We start from the raw sequence: 13,694 nt of genomic DNA, 5'->3' as shown, positions 1-13,694 counted from the left end.
TGATGAGGTTGGAAAAACCAGCAAGACGGGCTGGCACTGGCGTAGCGGGTTATGCCGCCGCCTGCAGTGCCGCCATCCCATAAGGGCACCGGTTTGAGAACCAGCTGCTCCACTTCTGATCCAGCTCTCTGCTGAGGCCTGGGACAGCAATGAAAGATGGTTCCTAAACCCACGCGGGAGACCCGGAAGAAGCTCCTGGCTCCTGGCTTCGGATAGGTGCAGTTCTGGGCGTTGTGGCCAACTGGGGAGTGAACCAGTGGTGGAAGACCTGTCTCTCTCTCTGCCTCTCCTTCTCTCTCTGTGTAACTCTGATTTTCAAATAAATAAATAATTATGTATTTTTATAAATATTTTATAAAAATTATACCTTATAATTATTTTTAATTATTTGAAAGTATTATTATTATTATTATTATTATTATTTGAAAGAGTTACAGAGAGAGGAGAGACAGAGAGACAGAGAGAGAGGTCTTCCATCCGATGGTTCACTCCCCAACTGACTGCAGCGGCCGGAGCTGCACCGATCCAAAGCCAGGAGCCAGGAGCTTCTTCCAGGTCTCCCACGCGGGTGCAGGGGCCCAAGCACGTGGGCCATCCTCCACTGCTCTCCCAGGTCATAGCAGAAAGGTGGATCGGAAGTGGAGCAGCTGGGTTTCAAACCTTATGGGTGCCCTTATGGGATGCCAAGCACTTCAGATCAGGGTGTTAACCCTCTGAGCCACAGCGCCGACCCCATAAATAAATCTTAAAAACAAACCAGGAGGCTGGCACAGTGGCTTAACAGGCTAATCCTCCGCCTTGTGGCGCTGGCACACCAGGTTCTAGTCCCGGTCGGGGCGCCGGATTCTATCCCGGTTGCCCCTCTTCCAGGCCAGCTCTCTGCTGTGGCCTGGGAGTGCAGTGGAGGATGGCCCAAGTCCTTGGGTCCTGCACCCACATCAGAGACCAGGAGAAGCACCTGGCTCCTGGCTTCGGATCAGCGCGATGCGCCGGCCGCTGCGGCCATTGGAGGGTGAACCAACGGCAAAAAGGAAGACCTTTCTCTCTGTCTCTCTCTCTCACTGTGCACTCTGCCTGTCAAAAAAAAAAAAAAAAAAAAAAAAAAAACAGCAAGACATCGTAAGGGCTGGCTGCTAATGCACGGGCAAAGGAAACGGTGTAAAGCAAGCGCCTACCCTGCCTCCCTGCGGGATCTGTAGACTTACAAGCTTTTTATGCCATGTGCTACTCCGCATAGACGAAATCTTGCTGTAGCTTTGACCAGACCACCTGCCAGGTCTGGAATCCCATGTATCAGGTGCCTTGACAAACTGTTCTTACCTGGAGCTTCCTCCATTGGTTCATGTGGTCTTAGGACTCCTTCTCAGTAAGGGGGAGGCAACTCAGTGCACCACCCTCAGACAACAAGACTTCAGGGTCCAGCATGGTGGCACAGTGGGCTAAGCCGCCACATGGAATGCAGGCATCCCAGCCCAGGTTCAAGCCCCAGCCGCTCCTCTTCTGATCTAGCGTCCTGGTAATGCACCTGGGAAGGCAGCAGATGAAGACCTGAGTACTTGGGCCCCTGCTACCCCTGTGGGAGACCTGGATGGAGTTCCTGGCTCACAGCCCTGGCTGTGGCAGCCATTGGAGGAGGGAACCAGTGAATCAAAGATCTCTCTTTGCTCTTCAAATAAACACATATGGCTTTGGGGGGGGGGGTGGAATTCATGGAAAGTTGATTTAGACTGGCGCCACGGCTCAATAGGTTAATCCTCTGCCTTGCGGCACTGGCACACCGGGTTCTAGTCCCGGTCGGGGCGCCAGATCCTGTCCCGGTTGCCCCTCTTCCAGGCCAGCTCTCTGTTGTGGCCCGGGAGTTCAGTGGAGGATGGCCCAAGTGCTTGGGCCCTGCACCCACATGGGAGACCAGGAGAAGCACCTGGCTCCTGCCACCGGATCAGCGCGGTGCGCCGGCTGTGGCGGCCATTGGAGGGTGAACCAACGGCAAAAGGAAGACCTTTCTCTCTGTCTCTCTCTCTCACTGTCCACTCTGCCTGTCAAAAACAAAACAAAACAAAAAGTTGATTTAAAAGATGTTTATTTTGGGCCGGCGCCGTGGCTCAACAGGCTAATCCTCCGCCTTGCGGCGCTGGCACACCGGGTTCTAGTCCCGGTCGGGGCACTGATCCTGTCCCGGTTGCCCCTCTTCCAGGCCAGCTCTCTGCTGTGGCCAGGGAGTGCAGTGGAGGATGGCCCAAGTCCTTGGGCCCTGCACCCCATGGGAGACCAGGAGAAGCACCTGGCTCCTGCCATCGGATCAGTGCGGTACGCCGGCCGCAGCTGCCTACCGCGGCGGCCATTGGAGGGTGAACCAACGGCAAAAAGGAAGACCTTTCTCTCTGTCTCTCTCTCTCACTGTCCACTCTGCCTGTCAAAAAACAAAACAAAACAAACAAACAAACAAAAAAGATGTTTATTTTGGTACAAAAAAAATGGAAATCCATTCATATAAGAGGTCTTCAAAAAGGTGGTGGAAAATGCATTTAAAGAAAAATTGCATGTGTTTCAGTATTTTTTGTACCAAAATAATTATCTTTTAATTTTATCTGCGCATGAGTTTTGTGAAGTACCCTCTTGTGTATAATTTAAATGTAAAAAATTAATCACCAGGGCCGGTGCTATGGTGTTGCAGGTTAAAGCTGCTGCCTGCAGTGCCAGTTCAAGTCCCAGCTGCTCTGCTTCCGATCCAGCTCTCTGCTGTGGTCTGGGAAAGCAGTAGAAGATGGCCCAAGTGCTTGGGCCCCTGTCCCATATGGGGGACCTGGAAGAAGCTCCTGGCTCCTGGCTTCGGATCAGTGCAGATCGGGCCTTTGCTGCCAGTTGGAGAGTGAACCAGCGGATGGAAGACCTCTCTCTTTCTCTCTCTCTCTCTGTCTCTCCTTCTCTGTATAACTCTTTCAAATAAATAAATAAATATTTTAAAAAAACCCCAAATCCTATAAAAAACTAATTGCCATCTAAAAGATAGGGTTTGGGTGGTGATACCTCATGATAATATAAAAAAACCATTTTGGTAGGATACAGGTTACAACAGTGATGGTAGAGGAAAAATGACCTTTTCCAGTAGGGAAGCTGTCGAGCTCGCTGACTTGTGAATTTCCTGCTGCAGCACGTATGCGTTTGGAGAGATGCCGGGGCCGGCGCGGTGGCCACTGCCTCCAGGGTTGGCATCCCATATGGGTGCCAGTTCTAGTCCTGGCTGCTCCACTTCTGACCCAGCTCTCTGCTATAGCCTGGGAAGGCAGTGGAGGATGGCCCAAGTGCTTGGGCCCTGCACCCGCAAGGGAGACCCAGAAGAAGCTCCTGGCTCCTGGCTTCAGATCGGCACAGCTCTGGCCATCGCGGCCAATTGGGGAGTGAACCAGTGGATGGAAGACCTCTCTGCCTCTCCTCCTCTCTCTGTGTAACTCTTTCAAATACATAAATCTTTAAGAAAAAATTGTATTTGCCAGAGCTGGAGCCGAGTGTGTGGAGTGCTGCTGGGGCTATACAAGCATGTGACTGGGGCGCAGCCTTAACTAATCTGGTTGGAAAGGCCTCCCCCCCCCCCTTACATCTCTCTGCCATTCCGCCCCGCTGTGCCAGGGACAATGTCTTCGCCCCCTCCAGCTCTAGCTGATAGCCCTTTCCGTGTAGTCTTTCCCACATCGCACACAGCGGCAGCGGGGGTACAGCGAGCGCGCCATGAGACAAGTGCCCTGTGGGAGGCCAGAGACGCCAGGGCACCCGCTGTGGAGGCCACACTGACCTGGGACTGATGGGTTCTCCCCCCGCCCCAGCTCAGCTCCAGAAGTGACTTCATCCCTCTACCCTAACCAGGACCCCGGGGACGTGGCAGCCCTACAGGCACACTGGTTAGCTCTGGCTGGAGAGGGACTCTTGGCTCTGTCCCAGGTATGCCATCCTCAAGTACGTGCTTGTGGGATGAAAGGTCCCTACCTAGGATGGGGGGGGGGGGGGCTGGACTTTCCCCTCTGCCAGTCTACATGGGACACTGCCTGCCTGGCTTGTTTACACGGACCCTTATGGGGGCCACTCACTCCGGCGGGTTCAGAGGTTTTTCCTCCACCCCAGCCCCCTGAAGAGGGACGCATCCATCAGAGCCACCATACTTGGCGCACCTAAACTGCGTACGCTGACTGACAGGCTTGGAGTGTTCAGACTGTGGGACTCACGGCCCTGGCTCTCTCAGGTTTCTTAAGTTGGGGTGGGAAGACAGGTTGCCTCATATTCTTGGGCTCAGGCTCACAAGACAGGAAAGATGTGGTGGGGGCTTTGAGAACAGGGATTTAGACCTGCGGAGAGATGTGACCCGCTGTGCACCTGCTGCAGGCAGCATACCAGGGCACATTCTGTTTTTAAAAACACATTTTTTGAAATTTATTTATTTGAAAGAGTTACACAGAAAGAAGGAGAGGCAGAGAGAGAGAGAGAGAGAGAAAGGTCTTCCACCCACTGGTTCGCTCCCCAGATGGCCACAACAGCCGGGGCTGCAGTGATCCAAAGCCAGGAGCCAGGAGCTTTTTCCAGGTCTCCCACACGGCTGCAGGGGCCCAAGGACTTGGGCCATCCTCCACTGCTTTCCCAGGCCATAGCAGAGAGCTGGATGGGAAGTGGAGCAGCTGGGACTCGAACTGGTGCCCAGATGGGATACTGGCACTGCAGGCGGTGGCTTTACCTGCTACGCCAGAGTGCCAGACCCCCAAGGCACACTCTTAGACTAAAGACTCGCACAGAGCACCATGGCTGCCCCACGGCTGAACTTCCACTCTGGGCTCTGGGCCTCCTCTGTGTCATGGTGACAGGAAAGACAGAAAGAGAGGAAGGCAGCGGTTCTCAGAGCATCACCCACAGAATCTGGACGCACAGATGTCTTCTCTGAGCCTGCTAGGCCAGCATGCGTAGCGAGGGGGCTGGAGGCTCGGTGAGAAGGCTGGGCAATGCACATGGCACAGTATTAACACGCTGCTTAGGATGCCCGCTTCCTGTACTGGGTTCAAGTCCTGGCTCCACGCCTGATTCTAGCTTCCTGCTGTGTGCACTTTGGGAGGCAATAGTGGTGGTTTTTTTTTTTTTTTTTTTTTTTTTTTTTGGACAGGCAGAGTGGACAGTGAGAGAGAGAGAGAGAAAGGTCTTCCTTTGCCATTGGTTCACCCTCCAATGGCTGCCGCGGTTGGTGCGCTGCGGCCAGCACACCACGCTGATCCGAAGGCAGGAGCCAGGTGCTTCTCCTGGTCTCCCATGGGGTGCAGGGCCCAAGCACTTGGGCCATCCTCCACTGCCTTCCCGGGCCACAGCAGAGAGCTGGACTGGAAGACGGGCAATCGGGACAGAATCCAGTGCCCCGACTGGGACTAGAACCCGGTGTGCCGGCACCGCAGGCGGAGGATTAGCCTATTGAGCCACGGCGCCGGCCAGTGGTGGTTCTGAATTGGTCCTTGACACCTGCACGGGAGACCCAGATTGAGGTCCTTGCTCCTAGCTTATGGCCTGGCCCAGGTCTGGCTATTGGGGGCATCGGGGAAGTAAACCAGTAGATGGGAGCTGTCTGCCCCACCCCCAGCCGAGTGTGCTGGCCAGCCGGGAGCGGGAACCCCAGGGTAAGAGCAGGATCCTGTGTGGAGGCCAGGCTGTGATGAATCCCTCCCAGAGGGCAGCAGCTGGGAAACGTGACGATGGGAAAGTGCAGGGCGAGGCCGCTTCTGACCCAGCAGAAACCCAGTGCACAGGTGACGCGCAGCCACGTCCTGGCTGCTGACAGGGTGGGCCGCCCCCCACGCCTGGGATCACGAGACCCGAGAAAGCAGCGGGCGAGCTCCCTCTCTGGAAGCAGGACACTGGCTTACGTGGCCCACACAGCGGGGCACGGCGGGAGCTGGAGTTGCCAGCGCGGCCCGCCTGTTCAGTCCACTTTAACGAAGCCTGGCCTTCCCTCTTGTCTTGCTGAGGCCGGGACGAAGGAGGTGGTTGAGGCCTTCAGCTGCAGTCATGCAGAGAGAATGACAGGGAGACTTTGTCTTTGCGAAGATCACAGGGTGGTGAGAGGGACTGCGCGTCCTGGCTCGCGTCTCATAGACATAGAGCCCCGGAGGATTCGGGCGCCACTGTGAACCCCTCATGTAACCCTCACGGCCTCCCACAGCTCTCACCTCCAAGTGACACGGACACATGACGTTTCTACCCACTTAATTCCTCACAACGGGGATCAGATTTCATCATGGAAATTGGGGGGAACATCCAAATCACAGCACGCTATTTAGAAACCACCATGTGTATTTTAAGACAGTCAGTTTCACGGTATGTGAATTACCTCAGTACAGAATCGGTCCAGCGGTGCACTACAGGGCAAAACCCCCAGCCCGGCATCCCGCATACCTCTTCCACCCAAGAAGGCTTCCTGTTCACAGAGAAGCCTTGACCCCATCTGTCCCAGCGTTGTTCCAGATCTGAGGACACTTCTGTGATAAGCTGCCCTACTACAGAGTGAAGATACAGTTTGGCCCCTGGGAGGCAGAACCTGTTTGCGGTAGCTAGCAGAAAGGAAGTCTCACGCGTCGGTCATTCAGCTGCGCCCACCCTCAGGCAAGCGAGGAAGAGGGAAAGCTAGGGAAGGGAAAGCTAGCAAGCTAGGGAGAGGGAAAGGAAGGTGGTAGCCCGCGCTCGATGGCTCCCAGTGTGGCAGCGGCAGGCACACACAGGCTCAGCATCCCCAGAGTACACGCAAAGGCTCCCAGCCCCCAGGTTCTCACTGAGGACAGCACCCACCTCGGGGGAAGTTTTAGAAATGTGTAGGGGTGGTGGGAGCCGGTGCTGTGGCGTAGCGGGTAAAGCTGCCGCCTGCAGTGCCGGCATCCCATATGGGCACTGGTTCAAGTCCCAGGTGCTCCACTTCTGATCTAGCTCTCTGCTATGGCCTGGGAAAGCGGTGGAAGACGGCCCAAGTCCTTGGGCCCCTGCACCCCACGTGGGAGACCTAGAAGAAGCTCCTGGCTTTGGATTGGTGCAACTCTGGCCATTGTGGCCATTTGGGGAGTGAACCAGTGGATGGAAGACCTCTGTCTCTCTGCCTCTCCTCTCTCTGTGTAACTCTGCCTTTCAAATAACTAACTAAATAAACAAGTGTTTAAAAAAGTGTGCAGGGATGTCTCAGTGACTAGGGGCGCTGGCATTTCGTGGGCAGGGGCCAGGGCGCTGGATTCCATGCAGGACCTGGATGGTTCTCCACAACGGAGAACAGATGTTCAAACATCCCGCTGATGTTACTGAGGCAGTAAAGGAAGACACTGCCTCTGAGCCATTTCTGCAGACCTTAATGTGACACTGAAACTTTCTGGAATGTAATAACCTCATCTGTAAAAGGACAACTGGATTCCCTTTGAACCTTGCCAAAGTATTTGCAATTTATTTGTCACCAATACGACACAACTGACATCCACCTGCATTTGTAATTCCTCTGTGGCTCTTGGACGGAGACAGCACCTAACCATTCCACCGTGCTCATACGTGTAGTCCTGCCCGACTCGACACGCTGAAATGCATTTATCAGACGATACTTAACCTTTAGGTCTCCTTTAAGTTAGAGGTAAGATAGCAATCATACTTATTATTTGCTTAGATTCCGTTTCCAGTTAATGTCATTTAAGATGGGGGGGGGGGAGCATTAGAAAATTGTCATTAAAGAAGGAAAAAAGGCATTGAGTCTGGTGGGTTGACAGCTGCGGCTCCGATTCTAACAGACCTCAGAGAGGCCCAGGTGTGAGCCAGTACTGCCCTCTGGTGGCCAGAGCAGACATGGGCAGCAGAAACACACGGGAGACCCAGTGCGGCTGCTAGAGGTGCAGGCTTGGCCAGGGGTTGGGAGAGTGCCATTGTTTCCCACCCAGAAGGGCCAGTAGAGAACGGTTTGCAGAGGCTCAAAACAGGCCAAAACGCAGTCCTGCGAACAGCGCCTGGCACATCCCTCCCTGCCCCAGGCTTCCCTTCCACACACCCAAGAGTTCTGGGTGACATACTGTCCCTCTCCTGTGAAGTGGGCCACCACTTGTCCCATGTGGTTGTGAGAGCTGAGATAATACGCAGGGCTGAGGCCAGGACCTGAAACTCATTCCAGGCCTGGGTATCCTCACCCCAGCAGAGCCCGAGGAGCTACGGTAGCTCACTCTCCACCTTGGAGGAGTATGGGAGCCGCCACCCTTGGCCAAGGTGAGATCAGATTGGTCTAGGATGAGGTCCCTGAAGCGGCTCTGGAATAGGAACCAAGCACTGCCACACACTGGGCCATCCTGAGCGTCTGAGACACTCCAGGCACCTCTGACCTAGTGCTCACACCCTGTGCCTCTCCAGAGAACACTCTCAGTGCACGGGAGCCCAAGAGCAGGGGTAGACTACACAGGCAGACTTCAATCTGCTCGAGCTGTAATACCCACGTTTATGCTCTCTCCATTCCACGGCTAATGGGAGACCATGATGAAATGGAAAACGCATGCCTCATCTAGATAGGGGAGCTACGACAGGAACACACGTGCATGGAGCAGCTGGGCCCCTGGTCTTCATCACACGGGGGAAGCTCCGTCAGATGGGCCGAAAGCATCTGGTGCATGTTGGGTAACTGTGGGGGCGGGGCAAGGCTGTAGGCTTATTTAAATGGATACTGTCGGGAGGGAAGGCATCACAGGGTATTTTAATCAAACAAAGTGACTGCTCCTCTTCTGATCTAGCTCTCTGCTATGGCCCGGGTCCTTGGGCCCCTGCACCCATGTGGGAGACCTGGAAGAGGCTCCTGGCTCCTGATCAGCTCAGCTCTGGCCATTGTGGTCATTTGGGGAGTGAACCAGCAGAATGGAAGACCTCTCTCTCTCTCTCTCTGGCTCTACCTCTCCCTCTGTCTTTCAAATAAAATAATTCTTAAAAAAAAGAAAAGAGGCACACGTGAGATACAACCCAAATGACTGTCTGATGAAGCCAGGAAGTCTGAGCCAATTTTACTTCAAGACTGCCAAAGAGAGCTTGGCTGGAATCCTATTCAGCATTTAGTACACTCAGAAGAGGAAGCCTCTGTGTCAGGGGAAGCAGAGAGAAGGCCTCGACCCCACTGTCACCGAGTAGGTAGCTGGTTACGCCCTGAGGTCACAGAGCAAGTGCTGTGCAGTGCGTTACACATGCCACTTGTGCCGCTGTAGCAGGGGCTCCAGCGGTCAACCTACGTAGAAGTGAAGACCTTGAGAAGTTCTTCTATGACATCCAACAGTGGCAAACACAGCTGCCAACAGGAGCCCCAGGGCCAGCGTCAACACGTCCCGGCCTTACCCTCTATCAGCTTGTCATTCTTTCTTGCTGAGTAATATTCCACTCTATGGATATGCCACATATAAAAAAAGGGCACAGGTCTTTTCATGGATATTTGGGTTGTTTCCTTAGCTGTTATGACACTGCTACAGCCATTAATATACAGGTTTTTGTAGGGGTTATGTTTGTGTTTCTCTTAGGGTACATTCAAGGGTACTTTAATAAGCTCAGGGAACTTCTGGTGCAAAAAAAATTTTTTTTCTTACTTATTTGACAGAGTTATAGACAGTGAGAGAGAGAGAGCCAGAGAGAAAGGTCTTCCTTCTGTTGGTTCACCCCCCAAATGGCCGCTACGGCCCGCACTGCGCCAATCTGAAACCAGGAGCCAGGCGCCTCCTCCTGGTCTCCCATGCGGGTGCAGGGCCCAAACACTTGGGCCATCCTCCACTGCCTTCCAGGGCCACAACAGAGAGCTGGACTGGAAGAGGAGCAACCGGAACTAGAACCCGGCACCCATACGGGATGCCGGTGCCGCAGGTGGAGGATCAACCAAGTGAGCCACGGTGCCGGCCCCAAAAAACTTCAAGCTACAGCAAGAGGATTTTCCAAAAAGTCTGTGGAAAAAAAATTGCTTGAAAAAACATCATTTCAAAAATTTTCTTCTACCAAAACAAAACAAATTTTAACTCCCTTTCTCCATGAAGGTTTAAGCATCCTCATATATAATCAAGTCATGGAATGGACGGGTCAAGAGCTAAGTGTGAAGTCTTTGGCGCAACTGCCGCACTGCTTTCCTAGTGGCTGTGCCACTCTGCACTCCCGCCAGCACTGTACAACAGAGCGAGCTCCAACTTCTCCCCGTCCTCCTCAGCCACACTTGGCAGTCTTCAGATTACAGCCATCTAGGGGCAGGAAGGGGCATCTCTTTTAAGGTTTTGATTTGCATTTTCCCAATGACTGGGAAGGAGCAGCTTTCACATGTGAGAATTTTTTTGTGTGGATTTTTTGAGTTTCAAGACTTTTTTTTTTTTTTAAGATTTAATTTAAAAATCAAGGTACAGAGAAATGGATCTTCCATCCACTGGTTCACTCCCCAGATGGCTGCAGTGGCCAATACTGGGTCAGGCCACACAGGAGCCAGGAGCCTCTTCCAGGTCTCCTACATGGGTGCAGGGGCCCAAGGACTTGGGCCATCTTGTGCTGCTTTCCCAGGCCACAGCAGAGGGCTGGATGGGAAGTGGAGCAGCCAGGACTCGAACCAACGCCCACATGGGATACCAGCCCTGCAGGCCGTGTCAGCTGCTGCAGTCTTATAGCTCTGCTGTTTACTGTTTATGGGCTATGGGTGCCGCAGGCAGCACTAACCTACTGCACCACAGCGCCAGCCCCACAGTTCTTTCTTGGACCTAGGACTTGCAATATTGTCTTATCTCTCGTGTTGTTTTTTCTTTCACTTTCTACAAGACTGTATTGGAGAGGCAGAAGGGCAGAGAGGGAAGAAGGGACAGAGGTGGTGGTGGTGGTGGTGGTGGGGATCGTCAGAGATCAATCCATCTTCCATCTGCTGGTTCACTGTGCAAATGCCGGCAACACCCAGGGCTGGGCCAGCACAAAGCCAGGAACTCCATGCAGGTCTCCCACATGGTGGTCGGGGCCCAAGAACCTGAGCCACCATTTGCTCCTTCCAGGATGCATTGGCAGGAAGCTGGATCACAAGTGGAGTAGCCAGGACTCAGACTGCACTCGGATGTGAGATGTGGGCATTCCAGGCAGCAGATGGCCTGCCAGGCCAGCACGCCTGCCCTTTCCTTTGCTTTTTTTCTATTTAGTTAACTGAGAGGCAGAGTGACAGAGGGAGAGAAACAAGAGGGGCGCTCTCAATTTTTGATCATCTCTTTCAAAGCATCCACATTTTTACATGCAAAGGAATCTATTTTTTCATTGCTTGGTTGTGAATTTGGCAGCCTATCTACAGATTTATACCCATGTTTTCTTCCGAAAGTTTTATCATCATCTTATAGCTTCAGTGCTAATATCTGTATGTCTTTGATTCATTTTCAGTGTGTGTACGTGTGTAATTTGAAAGGCAGAGAGGGGCTGGAGCTATGAAGCTGTAGGTAAAGCCTCCACCTGCGATGCTAGCATCCCATATGGGCCCCAGTTCTAGACCCAGCTGCTCCATTCCCATCCAGCTTGCTGCTAACAGCCTGGGATAGTAGTGGAGGATGGCCCCAAAATGCTTGGGCCCTGCACCCACGTGAGAGACTCAGAAGAAGCTCCTGGCTTCACATTGGCCCATCTCCAGCCATTGCGGCCATTTGGGGAGTGAACCAGTGGATGGAAGACCTCTCTCTCTCTCCCTCTGTAACTGCCTCTCAAATAAACAGAAAGAAAAGCAAAGGCAGACAGACAGAGACAAGGAAGAGCTTATACCTGCTGCTACACTTCCCAAATATCCACAGCAGCTGGGGCCAGGCCAAGGCTGAAGCTGGGAGCCAGTAACTCAATCTCGATCTCCCATGGGTGGCAGTCGCTTGAGCCACAAAGCCTCCCAGGGCCTGCATTAGCAAGCAGGAAGCTGGAGTCAGGAGCTGGGCTGGAAACCAAACCTGGGTATTTTGATACGGGATGCAGGCATTTTAACAGGCATTTTTTTAGCCACTAGGCAAAATGTCCACCCGAGTTACTTATTTTGAACCAGAATATGTATATCTTAAAAGATGTACTTATTTCAAAGGCAGAGTTACAGAAACAGAGCTCACTGATACTCCATCTGCTGGTTTACTCCCCAAATGGACACAATGGCCAGGCCAAACCCAGGAGCTTCCTCCAGGTCTCCCACGTGGGTGCAGGGGCCCAAGGACTTGAACCATCTTCTGTGGCTTTTCCCAGGCCCTCAGCAGGGAGCTGGATTGAAGTGGTACAGCCAGCACTCAAACCAGTGCCCATAGAGGGTGTCAGTGCCACAGGCGCTGGCTCCAGGATATGCATTTTTCACATGAGCCCATGTGGTGTCTACACTCAATACAGTTGAGAAACACTGCCTTACATCCTTAACGCATTCCCGTTTTCTTGCAATCAGTGGTTCACAACTGCGGCGGTGGCCTTACTTCTTAATCTTGTTTCACTTGACTTTAATGTCACTCTAATTAACATTTCCTGCAGCCCTCAGCTAGTGCTTGTGTCCTGAGTGTGTCCAGAAAGCTATCACCACCTAACCTCCCTGCATCGCTGGCGCATCAATGTTTCAGGTGGCTTACATCCACTGCCTGAAGAACACCGGTATGTGATGCGAGGACTTCCCACACTGCCACCCTGAGACTGCACACAATACACGGGTGTCAAGTAGGTCTAATGTCTGTGGCTGCCACACGTCACACCTTCATCAAGAGATGAGGCCGGAAGTCACACTGGGTGGTGGTGTATGGAGGTGGTATGGAGACAGAAATCAAAGAGGAGCAAGCAGAGAACTTCAAGATTGATCTGGGAAATCAAAGACACCAGGTTGGTCAAAAATATGATCTAGGGGCTGGCGCTGTGGCAGAGCTGGTAAAGCCACCACCTGCAGTGCTGGCATCCCATATGGGTGCCGGTTCAAGTCCAGGCTGCTCCACTTCCAATCCAGCTCTCTGCTATGGCCTGAGAAAGCAGGAGAGGATGGCTCAAGTCCTTGGGCCCCTGCACCCACGTGGGAGACCCGGAAGAAGTTCCTGCCTTTGGACTGGTGCAGCTCCAGCCATTGTGGCCGAATGGGGATTTAACCAACGGATGGAAGACCTCTCTCTCTCTCTCTGCCTCTCCTCTCTGTGTAACTCTTTCAAATAAATAAATACATTAAAAAAAAAAAAAGGTCTATCACCAGCAACATTTTAACATCTGGTTACCACGTCAGGTTCTCTTTGAGGCACTGTTTGTCCCGTTCTTGCTTTTTCGTTTCGGGAGAGGGGTAGGAATCAGTAAACATCTGGCCTTCCTTGTGCGAATCTAGAACCATTTTCAAATCAAACCTCACACCATAAACAAATGACCAGTGACTTAAATAGAATAGCTTAAGCCATAAAACTCTTCCTTAGAAGAAAACATAGGGGAAAATATTCATAACCTTGGATATGCCAGTGAACTGCAAGCTATAACATCAAAGCACAAACAACAAAAAGAAAAAATTAGGAAAATTGAACTTCAATAAAATTAACTGACATTATCAAGAGTGAAAAGACAACCTATAGAAAAAAAGAGGAAAACCTTGCAAATCATATATAAGGGTTTAATGTCACAACCATATAAAGACATCTTACACCTCGGTAACAATGCAACTAAAAATAGGCAAACGTTCTGAACAGACCTGTCTCCAAAGGCACACTGAGAGC

The sequence above is a fragment of the Lepus europaeus genome, chromosome 12 (assembly GCF_033115175.1).
Source record: "Lepus europaeus isolate LE1 chromosome 12, mLepTim1.pri, whole genome shotgun sequence".
In the NCBI taxonomy this organism is placed as follows: domain Eukaryota; kingdom Metazoa; phylum Chordata; class Mammalia; order Lagomorpha; family Leporidae; genus Lepus; species Lepus europaeus.
The sequence above is the reverse complement of the archived record's forward strand: the minus strand, read 5'-3'. Positions refer to the sequence as shown.